This window comes from Paramormyrops kingsleyae, chromosome 5 (genome assembly GCF_048594095.1).
Source record: "Paramormyrops kingsleyae isolate MSU_618 chromosome 5, PKINGS_0.4, whole genome shotgun sequence".
NCBI lineage: Eukaryota > Metazoa > Chordata > Actinopteri > Osteoglossiformes > Mormyridae > Paramormyrops > Paramormyrops kingsleyae.
In genome coordinates this window covers 18,088,889-18,106,806 of record NC_132801.1, presented here as the reverse complement: position 1 = coordinate 18,106,806, position 17,918 = coordinate 18,088,889, and the positions used below count along the sequence as shown (strand labels likewise).

The 17,918-nt window shown below is 39.5% G+C and overlaps 2 long non-coding RNA genes across 2 annotated transcripts; both read left to right on the top strand.

Moving 5' to 3' along the window:
* Positions 1 to 9,130: 9,130 nt before the first annotated feature.
* Positions 9,131 to 10,447, top strand: LOC140590876 (uncharacterized). The gene is made up of 3 exons (XR_011991758.1): positions 9,131 to 9,860; positions 9,990 to 10,105; positions 10,213 to 10,447. It is a non-coding gene; the product is annotated as an uncharacterized lncRNA (long non-coding RNA).
* A 4,125-nt stretch (positions 10,448 to 14,572) lies between these two features.
* Positions 14,573 to 16,095, top strand: LOC140590875 (uncharacterized). Its single transcript, XR_011991757.1, has 3 exons — positions 14,573 to 15,523; positions 15,653 to 15,768; positions 15,876 to 16,095. It is a non-coding gene; the product is annotated as an uncharacterized lncRNA (long non-coding RNA).
* The last annotated feature ends 1,823 nt before the right edge of the window (positions 16,096 to 17,918 follow it).

Sequence of the window (17,918 nt, the reverse complement as noted above, 5' to 3'; positions counted from 1 at the left end):
TTTATTACATGAATATAAGGCAATAAAATGGACAGCGTTGCTAATTATTGAATTTCATTGACTCAAAATACAGTACAGCTATTTCAAATGCTTTTCAAATTACAGTACTTTACAAATTTAATTAAAGAACTGTGTATAATTCAATTTCACTATAATACAGTACAGTACTTTACATAAAATATAGCTTATTGTAGTTTCGCTGCTGCATCTCGGTGGCTCGTTTGTTTGTGATTTATCATAAGGTCTGATGAGTCTATATTTGTCATTGAGAGAAAATGACTTTCTTTTTCCCGTCATGCTTTATGTGTGCACAGCATTAGCCTCAGGTAGCTAGCCAGAAGCAGATGGGTATCTGCAAGGCAAAGTAGGCAATTAAAACCAAAAAGAATTACCATAATTTTAATTTTTTCCATATGTTGCTATGTATAACAAGACTAAAAATGAACACTGTAAGCAGATTACTTGATTACCATAAGCAAATTATTTAAACAGTAGTTGTATAGGAATGATTCTGTCCAAAGATTTTTCATTCATGTAAGTGGTTGATCACTATAACCATGATCACTATAAGCGGGTTCCACTGTACCATCATTACGATGCCACAGTTATAGAAAGCATAAATATTATTCAGTATAGACTTGCTAGCTTCGGGGTTGGCCGACCTTTTCTCATGATGTCCAACTTTTCATGAAAAGTCCATCTTGTAAGTATATCTGCGACCAAAGCTATTTCCTTTCCTCTTTCAGCCATTGTGGGTTGAAAAAATAGCTATTAAATCTACACACATATGTTTTAGCTTGAGCAGGTTGCTACAAATTCTGTTTGCTAGCACTGACTGGTTCGTTTCTCTGACCATCCAATCACAGGACATGAAAATACTGTCGTTATTGTATGCATGCTAGATGGCCACGGTGTCCCCAACTAGAATTCTGATTGGTTATAGCAACAGTTTCATTGCCATCTATTTTAAGCTACAGGCGTCTGCACTATTGATTCTGAAGGCTCAAGGCAGATTTCTTTTACCCAGGCAACACAAGAAAGCTGAAATGTGATTGGATAAAAGCTCTAACATAAACATTGACTACTGGAAGAGCAAGAGAGAAGCTATGAAATGAAGAGAACAGACTATTTGAAATGATTTAATACATATTCCTGGAAAAATATAATAATGAAATAAAACAAGTCCGTGATTTTGACTTGGGTGCATGCACAACGTTGGAAAAACTTTGAAGCTAATATAAGAATAATAAGAGTTTAGGTTAGGAGCATATCTATTGGACAATCATGAGTTCTAGCTAAGTTAAACCCAGCTAACCAAGAAATCCTGCTTCATGGAACACTGCCCTGGACTCAAGTCTAGTCTCATATCCTGAATGGACTCAGTCTTATCATGCACTCAGGGGAAGTTTTACTTGGTCTTGACTCTGACACTTGTGACTCAAGAAATATCCATAGCATATATTTGCAGCCTGTATGTAACTGTAACTCCCCCTCAATTTCTTATATTAGCTTCAAAGTTTTTCCAACGTTGTGCATGCACCCACGTGTTTCAAATACAGAAACCATAAAGAGGATCTGTGCGAGACATCCACTTAAAAGAAGCACACTATGGGATGCAAATACTGCAAATGATCTATTACTTAGGTGATTGGCATGATTTCAAAATTCTACTGACATCTGGAACATAAAGGTACGCAGGGCTGGAAATTAAGCTTAACTACTGTAACCCCCCTGGCAACCTCTATTGCCCAGTAGTTGATCCTGGCAAAGGCAAGGTGGGGGCAGTCGCTATGGGTGGCATTATCTGAGGGGACGTCTGTGGTGAAGCTTGCCTAGGGCGCCATATGGGCCTCAACCACCACTGCTACCACTGATACCAAAATAAATGCGCAAATAATCAGACAAAAGAAACCATGATTAGTTATTGTTTTTATATTATACAATAGCACAATAAACAATATAATAATAAGGAGCATTGTTATGTAATGGGAAAACATACAAATAAACAAGTAATTACAAATAATAATATATCTTGAATAACAGGTGCTTTGAAGTTGCAACATGTTATTATTTCTTTGATTGTGTTAACTTTAACTGCATTTATTTTATATACTCCAAAGGGAGAATAGTAACTTAAGCAAAGATTTTTAAAATCAAACACTTTATTTGAATGGACATAAGTAACTTAATAAGTACAAATCATAAACAAATATAGTTACTGTGTGAAATAAATGAACTGTTATGACTGATTAATGATGAACAAACATGGGGTCAGTACATAGTGAACACAGACTATAAAATCTTTTTTTTGATGGTATTACAACATGATTGTGTTTGTGATTAATTACCAAAGTGTGCGCCAAAATCTACATGTCTTTGGCAAAAAACAACATAGTACTTACAAATTGTGTATATCAGTCTATAAAATAATTCCTCCTTGGTAAAATAATAATCTTAATATTCATATAATTTTTATTATGCTATTGACTGTAGTTAAGCAACTGATTGTGCACTTTTGCATTTATTTATAATATTCTTAAACTACAAATGATTATAATTTTTATACATTTAATAAGAACTTACAGTGCTTTAAAATGTAGGCCAAAGGGAAAACTAAGATTTCACTGTTTAGTTTTTAGATTTAATGGTTTAAACCAAATCAGACTATGGTCTGTTCACAATGTGAATGCTTAACGTCAAAATATCTGACCTTATTGCTGAGCTGTCCTCCAGCTAATTCAAAATGTAATGGAGATTCTGTGACCCCTGACCTATTTTAACATTAATTGCTGCCATTTAACATCTTCAGGGCACTTTATAATATTAAGGCACTTCAACGGACCTGTTATACATTTCCTCAATTAACATATTAGGGTGACCTCTCTCATCCCATGAACTTTGGTTTCTTTCACACGAGAATGCTGTGGCAGGGAGACAGAGGTTCTGAAAGTATTAAAAATGACACCTCATTAATCATACAGACGGCATTTGTTCCAGTGAATTGCTCAGATTTTCCCAACCATAATAGAGTCTGATTAGAAAGAGAGAGCAGCAAACAAATTACATAATGCTCACCTCTTATTAAACGGTGGACATTGACTGATAAATTGCACTTTTTCTGTTTAGCACTGGCCACCTAATTGGAAAAAGAATTGGAAATCAAATTTTAGAGCCCTCCTTGATCAATGGTGTTCATCTGAATTATTCCTTTTTGTGTTGTCATCATGTGGTTAGGTATTTGCACCTAATATATTCTCCAGTTTACCCTCCACTGAGAGATTTCCAAAATAAAATAGTCATTGTCAAGCAAGCTGATAAGCTAAAATGTGCAGAGTGGCCGAGGGAATGAATCACTGTCTGCTGTCAGTACACTTAGTAAAACATGTTTTTCTCATATCACAGCAGCTGTCAAAAATCACTGAGTGACAGTTTTAACAGATAAACCTTAGGGACATCAAGCATCTTCAACAGATGGCATTCCCTGCTCCCAACAGCAGAACAGCACAAATACAGGTGTTTTCACTAAAAATGAGGCTTGTTAGAATGCCATTTTTAAAGTCACCTCCAAACAACTTCCTCCCAAGAACAAATAAAGAAGTAAAAGCCAAACATACAAAAATGACAGCTTCCTGCATGTCTTTCAGAAGGAAATGTGCATACTAATGAGGTGTAATAATAATATAATTATAATGGTTACTTAGGATTCAAAGCAAGATTTGGTAACACTTTCTATGAATACCATGTCTTAAGAATCGATTAGCACATTCCTAACCCATTATAATGCATTCATAAAGCATTATAAATATGACTATATAAATATTTAAAAATGCATTACACATTATGTTTTTCATGCATTATGAATTATTAAAGAAGCTCTCATCTATAATACACTATAGATACCTTTATAATGCAGCACAAAGCATGCTTAATTCTTATACCGACCATTACAATGCATTATGAAGGTATCTATAGTGCATTTTACATGAGAGCTTCAATGGAGCTTATGAAGTATTATAATCAACACTATAATGCTTTATTACTGTCAATAGAAGATACTGTAATGGTTTATTAATTTTTTATACTGATCATTATAATGCATTATGAAGGTATTTATAATGCATTATAGATGGCAGCTTTAAGTAAAGTGCTACTCAGCATTTTTGTACACTTACATGTGGCAGGAAGTCCTTTGCTGAAAGGCACATGAACAGCATCTCCTCTGGGCCGGTAACTGGTACCAGTTGGGATACAGATCCTCATCCCTGACCATTTCACTAGCTGATGGCCTTCAAGAAAAAATACACTGATGTATTCTGAGAGGAAGCATTGTGATGCATTAATCATCAGAAAAGCACAAAGCTCAGGGTTCAGTCAACAGTGCAAGTGGGTTGTGAGGTCTTCACCTGGTCTGTCAGGACTGTATGCTTGAATTATATTAATGGTCTTTGAGCCGGCTCTGCCTGCTTAGTTCAAACATTATTATTTTTAACCCAAGTCTTTCCAAAGACAGACTGCTATAAGCTGCTATTGATGTAAGATGACTCTCACAAAGTGAATATCTAGCCAGGACATCGCAGTGACTTCGAGTGTCCTTGAATGTGCTGTGAGTGACACTGCAAATGAGTTCAGCCCTGCAACTTAGAAAAAGTTTAAAAAGCAATAAATAAATCCAGGCGCTCTGCTGTGCATTCTAACTTGGTCATGAAACTATTTATTCCAGGTCAGATATAAATAACTCTGAAGGATGTCAGTTATGACCTAAACCACTGACAAGTCTGTATATTTTTTGAGAGTTTGTGTATCACTAAAGGAGTCTTAGAGGTCTGACATATTTAATCTATCAAATCTCAAGTGAGTGGCGGTAGTCTTATATTATGAATTGACATAAACTCAGCTACTTAAAATTTTTATAAAGGAATAAAGGAGGGAGTCTCGCAATAATTTAGCAGAAAATATGTTATTGTTATTATATGGAAAATTATACTTATTGGGATTATAATTTATGTGCTTTAGCCACAAAGATAAAACAAGGAAGCAAAGGTTCATTTGTACTGTTGTTAGATATTGACTTCTACTTCAGTGATTCATTTTTATTTATTCCCAGATTAATTCTGAAATTCCAAATGATTCTAAAATAATTAAGCACAGTCAAACAAACATTACACACACACACGCACACACTCCACACTTCTCTGTGGAGAGAAACAGACAATCTAAAAGAAACCAGTTGAAACAGAGGAGAACAAGTAGAATTTATTTTTGCATAATTAATTTAACAAATATGTTTACATCAGTAGGCAGAATTATATCATTGAATTCTGGTGACATATGCATTACTATTAGTGTAAAGTCAAAACGGGGCTGATGCAGAAATACAGTTTTTAAACCTGCAACAAGAGCGAAGACGAAGCGGTGGTGGTGATGGCAGCATTCAGACGGAAAGTGTCCGAGCAGAAAATGCTTTCTCCATTCCGGAGTATGATGCGAGGAGGGACCTCCGGAGAATGAGCTCCAGGAAAGCAGCAGGACCTGAAGGCATCTCAGGTGGAGTCCCTGGAGCCTGTGCCGACCAGCTAACACCAGTGTTCACAGAGATACTCAACGTCTCACTGGCACAATCGCTAATCGCCGCGTCTTTTAAAAAATCTATTATTGCTCCTGTACTGAAGAAACCAGCCTGCCTGTTTCAATGACGATCGTGCAGCAGCCGTGACCTCAGTTGTGATATGCTGGTCAGACTTCATCACCTCTTCACTCCCTGATACCCTGGACCTATTACAATTTGCGTACCATCCCAATTGCTCCACCATCGATGCCACAAGTCATTTGGAAACCAGGAAGGGTAATTATGTTAATATGCTGCTTGTTGACTAGAGGTCAGCATTTACAGTAACACCATAATTCCCTCAAGACTCACCAAGAAGTTGGAGGACCTGGAACTCAATCCATCACGATGCCAGTGGATCTCCAACTTCCTGACCAAGAGACCGCAAGCGGTATGGGTGGGCAAACATGTCTTATCGTCTCTCACCCTCAGCAATGCAACCCCTCAGAGCTGTGTACTGAGCCCCCTGCGGTTCTCATTGTACACCTACGACTGTCTGGCCACTTCTAATTCTACCACCATGGTCAAGTTTGCTGACAACACTGTTGTGGTGGGCCGAATCTCTGATAATGATGAGAAGGCCTACCTGGAGGAGATTAAAATCCTGGAAAACTGGTGCTAGGACAATAACCTCCCCCTGAACATCAACAAGACAAAGGAGTTAATTGTGGACTTTAGGCATAAAGCAGGAGAGGGGCTATCATCCGCAATGAGCAATCAATGAAGCCCCAGTTTCTGGTACCTTGGTGTTAACACTACACAGGATCTGTCCTACTAACTCCCTGGTCAGGGCAACCAGGGCAACACTTAGGACTGACTTGGTTGTTAATCACCCCCTATTCCTATTACAATCTATTTATTACTTATAGGACTACCTCTGCCTGCTGTTGCACTGCTTTATTATTGCTTTATTTGCACATGTTACTATTTGCACATAATACTGCATCTGAACACCCCCCAACTGTGAGATTCCTACAAGTAATTTCTTATCTAACGCTCCCACTGTTGTATTGACGTGACAGACTGTCGTTAAACAACATTTCACTGCGAGTCATACTGTCTATGATTGTGTATGATTGATATGCGACAAATTAAATTCGAATTTGAAATATTTCGAAACATCAACAGGAGTAAAAGACCGTTGACAGCTTATAATTACATATAATAAAGCCACTCAGTCAAGAAGTCAATTGAAATTTGACAAAAAAATTATTTCTTGACCAGAGAGCAAAATAAATTGTCTATTTCTTTCCCGATTAGTTTATACATGTGAAGTCCAACAATGTAGCTATTTTTGCTATTTAATATTGTGAGTGCTATCTTAGATTTTCATATTATATTGTGGAGAAAATTTCTTAGTAACACTGTTTGCCTTGAATGGCATTATAAATTTAACTCCAATATCTGGTACATTCTGTGGATTACCAACCAGGATATATAAGAGGGCTGCCTATATATGGTGTGTCCTTTGCTTTGTGATATAGATTTTGTTTGGATAGGAAGGCCATAAATAATATCCCCATGTATAGCGACTGAGCAGAAGACAGCCAACCGGCATGCTTCAGAGAAGCAGGGTATAAATTAGTTAGACGTTTCTTAGATTGAGTGACCTGGTCATAGTCATTCACTTTATGACATTAACCAGAATATATTGAAGGCATGTTTACTTCGGAAGATAGAACAGAATAGGGCAGGATCGCACGTGTGCACACTGATTCAAGAAGGCATTAGGACAAAATGCGCTTTGTGCGAGAAGTGTATATAATCTGCGTTTGACTAAAATAAACTACTAATAAGCAAAGTGTGGCCCATCACTATTCTGTTCAGTTATTCATATAATTGGTCCAGCACTCGTAAAAGCTGACAGAGTACTAGAGTGAAGCCTACTCCAAATCTAGTACGTGTACTTCATTAGACCAGCATAACAATTACAACACGTAGCCTAGATATACTGAAAGCAGGCATACCTGTTGGAGCCGTTCTATTACAAATTTCTTAATTTTTTCATAATCCATCTCGAGATGGCGAGAAACACTCCGTGCTAAGACTCCTTCGATCTCAATGCAAGTCGCACCGATGAGAAGCAACTCCTTCGCCACGTCGATGAATTCTTGTCCTTCTATAAAAACAAAAGGTCTCAAATCTTGCCTCCACATGCGAGCCATCGTGTTCCTGAGCCTGATCTTCACAATTTCTGGAACTTCTCGCTGCACTTCATTACCAAGCGATCTGCTGCTTCAAGTGTGTCTCGACATGCTAATCGTCCCGGAGTCAGGTGCATATTTGACTATGACTTTGCACTTATTACATGCAGCGTAGGGAGTTAATACTCCATCGCACTCTACTCCATCTTACAAACTTTTTTTAAAGTTGCGGACTTGCCCAACAGATCCTTAAAAGTCACGCAGGGATCATATACTCCGACTTTACGTTGCAACGCTGTTTTCTCTGACTCCATGTTTTAAACTGACTGGCGCCGGCCGTTACACACACGTCACGCGCTAATCAGGTGACCGCTTCCATTCGATCATGAATATTTAATTATCATAGCCGTGTATGTCTTATAGATCATGCATTCAACCAACATAGCAGACAGGAGAAGATTTTAAAAAACGACTACTCGGCCAATTAAAAATATAAATTAAACGACATTAATCATATTTATTCGAATCACATCTGTAAATAAATTACAGTGGAAACCGCTTATATATTGATCACGTACAAGCGGACAATCATTAATTATAACCGATTTTTTTCTTCTTCTTTATGTCTCAGGCAGAGACCCATGTAATTGAGATTTGTATATTTATTTCATGGACATAAGGCAATAAAACGGACAGCTTCGCTATTTACTTAATTTTATGAATAATTTCAAAGTACAGTATAGGCTAGCTATTTCGAACAATTTTCAAATTACAGTGCTGTATAAATTAAATTACTGAACTGTGTATTATTCAAATAGGCTATATTAATACAATACAGTATCACTGTACATAAATATTCAATATTCAATTTTATTAACAGCGCATTTTCACGACGCTACGTTGCCTCAAAGGGCTTAGCCTATTGTAGTTTCTCTGCTGCATCTCGGTGGCTTGTTTTTGGCAGCTTATCATAAGCTTTAATGAGCCTATATTTGTCACTGAGAGAAAATGACTGTCTTGTCATGTTTTCTGTGCTTCGGGTATCTATAGTCAGAAGCAGATGGGCTACCGCAAGGTAAAGTACTAGTAGGGCGATCAAAGTAAAGTAAAAAAAAAATTTAAATACCGCTGTTTTAATTTACGTTATCACGTTTAAAAAGACCCAAAACAAACACTGTAAGCGGACTACTTGATTATTATACGCGAATTATTTAAACAGAATTTGTACAGTAATGATTTTGTCCCAATTGCTTTTTGAGCTATATATGCGACTGATCACTATTACCGAGATCACTATATGCAGTTTCCACCGTATTTATAAATATATTATGATTCCCGGTTCCGCTGCTCCCCTTTGGATATTATTTGCGTTCCATCCCCAGTCTAGGGGAAAGTAATGATTAATCTGCCGGCAACCCCCCTCACCCAAATCGTCAAATTTCCCCTCATCGTCAGTCCGTGGCCGATTTTTGTCGCAGGGTTGTCTGGCCGGCACAGATTATCAGCATCGGTACAGGAAACCTTGTTATTGGATCGATTCGGACCGCAAAGAAAGTCATTGTGAGGATGGAAATGTTATTATGTTAAACTTCCCCTAGGCAAGCCATCACTGTCACAACTAGGTCTCTCATTGGCTGCATTTGCCACACGTGACGCTGTCCCGCTGAATTCCATTTCCATGGAGACGATTGTGACGAAGGCGTTCTAAGACTACGTAGGCAATAGCCACGTATAAATTCTGAGGAGCAGTTCCCGAGTCTCAGAACGACCTTTTGCAGCACCAAATCAAGTTCCATTCAGTTCTTTAATTATCCTTAATCAATTAAGCAGTAAAATGTGCAACCGAATGAAGGCAGTCTGGCACGTGGAGGTATTTTTTGAACAGGGGGGCAAAACAAATAGTGTCAGCTTCACCATACACAGAAGCAAATCAAGGTGCTTCATTGTTGAGCCGGTGGCTGACAAGAAGCTCGATGAGTCTGGACAGTCTTTGCGGAGAAACATCATTCTGAATTTTCTCCACCTGGACCGCAACCTACCTCATGGTCAGGAAACATGCACCCCTGCTGTCCCAGACGATTTCTGCAGTCCAGCTACAGCAGCTGAGACAGGTACTGTATCACCCGCGGATCGCACACCGTTCGACAGAGTGATTAGCATATGCCCATGGCCAAAGCTCAAGAAGAAGTTAAAGGAAAGTGGTACAAAGGCCTGTACTCACCCTGCATTATTGTTTTCAGGTGATGCAGACTGTGAGGGAGACCCCCAGGCCACAAAAATCAGACTGGGCACCAGACATGGGAGGGTCCGCACTTTTATCAAATCCCTCCTCAGGATACCCAAGATGCTCATCAAGGTACTTGGCTTAGTTTTAAGGAGTTAAAATGGTGCTGGATGCATTAGGAGTTATTATGCTTCAGGTAACACTAGTCTGATGGTTGGTGCTGCCTCTGTTCACCACAGAATTTGAAGGAAACATGGTTTCCATGTTCAACGTAAGAATGTCTCCAACCACCAGACCTAGGGCAGCCCCAAATGAAGTCGTCCTGTCGCAGCCTTTTTGCAGCCTATTTTGTGCTGCTCTTATGGGATATTAATATCCCCGTAACCCTGCGCAGGAAGAGGAACTGTGGCTGCCATGTGCTCAGACAAAATGTACTCTACTTAAAATGTGCATTCAATAAATTTTTGCACCCTACTGTATTGTTGTCCGGTTATATTTGTATACATCACGTAACTAACTTTTGTCGCTGTTCTGTTGGCATCAGGACAGATAAAATGTTAACCCCAAACAGGATTTATCCTTTGCTTATATTAATGGTTTTATCCATGGATACTTCATTTATTCCCAATGAACGCAGTTCAAAGATCTGTGTTCTTTAAGGGTATCACAGCAATTTCTTAAACTTTATCCAGTCCACGCTCTTCTTTTCTCTCAAGTGCATGTGGAGAGTCTTCCCTAGCTAACTGCAATTAAAACGCTTCATACCAGAGTGACTTAGTAGATAGGTTTGAAGTTATACACATTTGTAAAATTCGTCGCAGTGCTGTTTTGCCACTGTTTCAGACTTTACACCCGAATCTCTATATCTGAAATATAAACATTAAATACACACAAGATATGACAAAGGACATTTGACTGATTGTTGTTTGATTGCTTCTCAGTGCATATTAAATATACAGGGAAGCCAACTGTAGAGGCTATGAAAGCAAACATACATCCATTCATCTTTAAATTCAAGATTTTCCTCATGTATTTTTAATTCTTCTTGGTAGCCAGTGATAAATGATGTGTGTTGATCCACAGTATTAATGTGTTACATCACACTTTAAACTACTGGTGGTTTTTTAATAGACAGTTAAGTCCACGTAAACTAAACCAGATATGACTGCTTTAACAGTTACATTTTACTTTCCTCTAATAAAAATGATTAAAATTACTTTGAGTTACGCCTATTTCTTCATTCTTTTTCAAAGCAACAAGGGGGCACTCAAAGAGCCGAATACTGCTCAGGAGCCTCGGGTTGGTCTAGGCCAGAGGGTGACTCGGGAGTGGATTTTCACTCTGGTACCATTCCCCTGCCGCGAAAAATTCCTGTACCATCCCGATCCCATGCAAAATAATGTTTCAAATCCTGTACCGCGCAATCCCAAAACGAATGATTCCTGTCCCATCTTGGTCCGATTTTTTTTTGCCTGCTAAAAAAAATACTGTCCATGGGTTCCTATGCTATTTCTAGTAATGGCCAACTACTAGGCTATATAGTTGGATGATCAGATGTATTGACGAGACACATACACCAGTGCTGCATAGTTGGAACCTTTACTTGAAGAAACTGCCATTACACACGTTACTACTACCAGGCTTATAACCAAATGTCACACTGCCCACTAGTGGTGGAACTACACATAGCACATTACATATCAATACATCTCCCCTTTTGTTGTTTTAAATCAGGGGTGGCCAATCTTATCTGCAAAGGGCCGGTGTGTATGCAGGTTTTTTGTGATAACCTGTAGGTCTGCTGTTCAAACCCAGGTGTGAGGACTCTTCAGCCAATCAGTCCTCTAATTAGTAATCTAATTAGGGAGTTTCAGCAAAAACCCACATACACATTGGCCCTTTGCGGATAACATTGGCCACCCCTGTTTTAAATAAAGATCATCTTATACAAACCTTAAAAGGCACAAAAATAGTCATACTCACCTCCATGACATCACAAATGGTCAGATTAGTTCATGAAGGACATTTGGGTGTAGAAAAGTGCAAAAGACGTGCACGGGGTGTTATACTGGCCGGGCATGCACAAGGACATTGAGGCTTATGTACAACACTGTGAGACTTGCCAGCGCTACAGATATCGACAGCCAAAGGAGCCCATGAGGCCACAGGAAAAACCTCGAGATCCATGGAGAGAAGTAGGAATGGATCTCTTCCAATTGCCTGAATAAGGGCTACTGGTATATTCATTATAATTTTGTTATATAACTCCTTAGAACAAACAGTATCTAACAGTAGCATAAAAATCCTCCAGTCCAAGTATGTTAACATTTCGATCCATATGTACCACTGACTGAATACGTCTTGCCATCCACTCATCAACAAGACAGATCGAGCAGCGCCTCTCAGCCGGCTGCACAAACTGGAACCGCCTCCATGACGACAGAACTTTGCCCTTATTGGCTGAAGAGTTTAGTTACACGAATGACGTTGTATCCCAGGAAGTCCCGATGCGTTATCTGCTATTTCTCCCAAGTATCACGTAAAGCAGTGAGAACTGGTTTTCAGTTAATTTACCTGGTAAAATAAAGTTTAAATAAACGACATAAATGCTCTAATAGTACACGTAAGTTACTGGTTTATTTATTGTTAGTTACTGCAGTGTTGCGCTGCTTTATTTTTCATCGTTATCTTCTGGCAGTGCTGCCATTGTAGTCAGCTCTCGCAGATTACAAGTAGAAGTTGTCCGACTTGGCTGCAGTCAGTTTATACTCCACCCCTGCAGCCGCCGGCAGATCTCGCTCCACGTCACGTCAGCTGCAGACAGACCTAAGGCCAAGTCGAACGCACCCTTAGTTTCCACAGCCCGACTCCCAGCAAGGAGCTTCCCGCGTGGCTCTAGGGCTCCTTGCGGCAAACTGGTCACACAACACATTAACCGGAATATATTGAAGGCATGTTTACTTCGGAAGATAGAACAGAATAGGGCAGGATCGCACGTGTGCACACTGATTCAAGAAGGCATTAGGACAAAATGCGCTTTGTGCGAGAAGTGTATATAATCTGCGTTTGACTAAAATAAACTACTAATAAGCAAAGTGTGGCCCATCACTATTCTGTTCAGTTATTCATATAATTGGTCCAGCACTCGTAAAAGCTGACAGAGTACTAGAGTGAAGCCTACTCCAAATCTAGTACGTGTACTTCATTAGACCAGCATAACAATTACAACACGTAGCCTAGATATACTGAAAGCAGGCATACCTGTTGGAGCCGTTCTATTACAAATTTCTTTATTTTTTCATAATCCATCTCGAGATGGCGAGAAACACTCCGTGCTAAGACTCCTTCGATCTCACTGCAAGTCGCACCGATGAGAAGCAACTCCTTCGCCACGTCGATGAATTCTTGTCCTTCTATAAAAACAAAAGGTCTCAAATCTTGCCTCCACATGCGAGCCATCGTGTTCCTAAGCCTGATCTTCACAATTTCTGGAACTTCTCGCTGCACTTCATTACCAAGCGATCTGCTGCTACAAGTGTGTCTCGACATGCTAATCGTCCCGGAGTCAGGTGCATATTTGACTATGACTTTGCACTTATTACATGCAGCGTAGGGAGTTAATACTCCATCGCACTCTACTCCATTTTACAAACTTTTTTTTAAAGTTGCGGACTTGCCCAACAGATCCTTAAAAGTCACGCAGGGATCATATACTCCGACTTTACGTTGCAACGCTGTTTTCTCTGACTCCATGTTTTAAACTGACTGGCGCCGGCCGTTACACACACGTCACGCGCTAATCAGGCGACCACTTCCATTCGATCATGAATATTTAATTATCATAGCCGTGTATGTCTTATAGATTATGCATTCAACCAACATAGCAGACAGGAGAAGATTTTAAAAAACGACTACTCGGCCAATTAAAAATATAAATTAAACGACATTAATCATATTTATTCGAATCACATCTGTAAATAAATTACAGTGGAAACCGCTTATATATTGATCACGTACAAGCGGACAATCATTAATTATAACCGATTTTTTTCTTCTTCTTTATGTCTCAGGCAGAGACCCATGTAATTGAGATTTGTATATTTATTTCATGGACATAAGGCAATAAAACGGACAGCTTCGCTATTTACTTAATTTTATGAATAATTTCAAAGTACAGTATAGGCTAGCTATTTCGAACAATTTTCAAATTACAGTGCTGTATAAATTAAATTACTGAACTGTGTATTATTCAAATAGGCTATATTAATACAATACAGTATCACTGTACATAAATATTCAATATTCAATTTTATTAACAGCGCATTTTCACGACGCTACGTTGCCTCAAAGGGCTTAGCCTATTGTAGTTTCTCTGCTGCATCTCGGTGGCTTGTTTTTGGCAGCTTATCATAAGCTTTAATGAGCCTATATTTGTCACTGAGAGAAAATGACTGTCTTGTCATGTTTTCTGTGCTTCGGGTATCTATAGTCAGAAGCAGATGGGCTACCGCAAGGTAAAGTACTAGTAGGGCGATCAAAGTAAAGTAAAACAAAAATTTAAATACCGCTGTTTTAATTTACGTTATCACGTTTAAAAAGACCCAAAACAAACACTGTAAGCGGACTACTTGATTATTATACGCGAATTATTTAAACAGAATTTGTACAGTAATGATTTTGTCCCAATTGCTTTTTGAGCTATATATGCGACTGATCACTATTACCGAGATCACTATATGCAGTTTCCACCGTATTTATAAATATATTATGATTCCCGGTTCCGCTGCTCCCCTTTGGATATTATTTGCGTCCCATCCCCAGTCTAGGGGAAAGTAATGATTAATCTGCCGGCAACCCCCCTCACCCAAATCGTCAAATTTCCCCTCATCGTCAGTCCGTGGCCGATTTTTGTCGCAGGGTTGTCTGGCCGGCACAGATTATCAGCATCGGTACAGGAAACCTTGTTATTGGATCGATTCGGACCGCAAAGAAAGTCATTGTGAGGATGGAAATGTTATTATGTTAAACTTCCCCTAGGCAAGCCATCACTGTCACAACTAGGTCTCTCATTGGCTGCATTTGCCACACGTGACGCTGTCCCGCTGAATTCCATTTCCATGGAGACGATTGTGACGAAGGCGTTCTAAGACTACGTAGGCAATAGCCACGTATAAATTCTGAGGAGCAGTTCCCGAGTCTCAGAACGACCTTTTGCAGCACCAAATCAAGTTCCATTCAGTTCTTTAATTATCCTTAATCAATTAAGCAGTAAAATGTGCAACCGAATGAAGGCAGTCTGGCACGTGGAGGTATTTTTTGAACAGGGGGGCAAAACAAATAGTGTCAGCTTCACCATACACAGAAGCAAATCAAGGTGCTTCATTGTTGAGCCGGTGGCTGACAAGAAGCTCGATGAGTCTGGACAGTCTTTGCGGAGAAGCATCATTCTGAATTTTCTCCACCTGGACCGCAACCTACCTCATGGTCAGGAAACATGCACCCCTGCTGTCCCAGACGATTTCTGCAGTCCAGCTACAGCAGCTGAGACAGGTACTGTATCACCCGCGGATCGCACACCGTTCGACAGAGTGATTAGCATATGCCCATGGCCAAAGCTCAAGAAGAAGTTAAAGGAAAGTGGTACAAAGGCCTGTACTCACCCTGCATTATTGTTTTCAGGTGATGCAGACTGTGAGGGAGACCCCCAGGCCACAAAAATCAGACTGGGCACCAGACATGGGAGGGTCCGCACTTTTATCAAATCCCTCCTCAGGATACCCAAGATGCTCATCAAGGTACTGGGCTTAGTTTTAAGGAGTTAAAATGGTGCTGGATGCATTAGGAGTTATTATGCTTCAGGTAACACTAGTCTGATGGTTGGTGCTGCCTCTGTTCACCACAGAATTTGAAGGAAACATGGTTTCCATGTTCAACGTAAGAATGTCTCCAACCACCAGACCTAGGGCAGCCCCAAATGAAGTCGTCCTGTCGCAGCCTTTTTGCAGCCTATTTTGTGCTGCTCTTATGGGATATTAATATCCCCGTAACCCTGTGCAGGAAGAGGAACTGTGGCTGCCATGTGCTCAGACAAAATGTACTCTACTTAAAATGTGCATTCAATAAATTTTTGCACCCTACTGTATTGTTGTCCGGTTATATTTGTATACATCACGTAACTAACTTTTGTCGCTGTTCTGTTGGCATCAGGACAGATAAAATGTTAACCCCAAGCAGGATTTATCCTTTGCTTATATTAATGGTTTTATCCATGGATACTTCATTTATTCCCAATGAACGCAGTTCAAAGATCTGTGTTCTTTAAGGGTATCACAGCAATTTCTTAAACTTTATCCAGTCCACGCTCTTCTTTTCTCTCAAGTGCATGTGGAGAGTCTTCCCTAGCTAACTGCAATTAAAACGCTTCATACCAGAGTGACTTAGTAGATAGGTTTGAAGTTATACACATTTGTAAAATTCGTCGCAGTGCTGTTTTGCCACTGTTTCAGACTTTACACCCGAATCTCTATATCTGAAATATAAACATTAAATACACACAAGATATGACAAAGGACATTTGACTGATTGTTGTTTGATTGCTTCTCAGTGCATATTAAATATACAGGGAAGCCAACTGTAGAGGCTATGAAAGCAAACATACATCCATTCATCTTTAAATTCAAGATTTTCCTCATGTATTTTTTATTCTTCTTGGTAGCCAGTGATAAATGATGTGTGTTGATCCACAGTATTAATGTGTTACATCACACTTTAAACTACTGGTGGTTTTTTAATAGACAGTTAAGTCCACGTAAACTAAACCAGATATGACTGCTTTAACAGTTACATTTTACTTTCCTCTAATAAAAATGATTAAAATTACTTTGAGTTACACCTATTTCTTCATTCTTTTTCAAAGCAACAAGGGGGCACTCAAAGAGCCGAATACTGCTCAGGAGCCTCGGGTTGGTCTAGGCCAGAGGGTGACTCGGGAGTGGATTTTCACTCTGGTACCATTCCCCTGCCGCGAAAAATTCCTGTACCATCCCGATCCCATGCAAAATAATGTTTCAAATCCTGTACCGCGCAATCCCAAAACGAATGATTCCTGTCCCATCTTGGTCCGATTTTTTTTTGCCTGCTAAAAAAAATACTGTCCATGGGTTCCTATGCTATTTCTAGTAATGGCCAACTACTAGGCTATATAGTTGGATGATCAGATGTATTGACGAGACACATACACCAGTGCTGCATAGTTGGAACCTTTACTTGAAGAAACTGCCATTACACACGTTACTACTACCAGGCTTATAACCAAATGTCACACTGCCCACTAGTGGTGGAACTACACATAGCACATTACATATCAATACATCTCCCCTTTTGTTGTTTTAAATCAGGGGTGGCCAATCTTATCTGCAAAGGGCCGGTGTGTATGCAGGTTTTTTGTGATAACCTGTAGGTCTGCTGTTCAAACCCAGGTGTGAGGACTCTTCAGCCAATCAGTCCTCTAATTAGTAATCTAATTAGGGAGTTTCAGCAAAAACCCACATACACATTGGCCCTTTGCGGATAACATTGGCCACCCCTGTTTTAAATAAAGATCATCTTATACAAACCTTAAAAGGCACAAAAATAGTCATACTCACCTCCATGACATCACAAATGGTCAGATTAGTTCATGAAGGACATTTGGGTGTAGAAAAGTGCAAAAGACGTGCACGGGGTGTTATACTGGCCGGGCATGCACAAGGACATTGAGGCTTATGTACAACACTGTGAGACTTGCCAGCGCTACAGATATCGACAGCCAAAGGAGCCCATGAGGCCACAGGAAAAACCTCGAGATCCATGGAGAGAAGTAGGAATGGATCTCTTCCAATTGCCTGAATAAGGGCTACTGGTATATTCATTATAATTTTGTTATATAACTCCTTAGAACAAACAG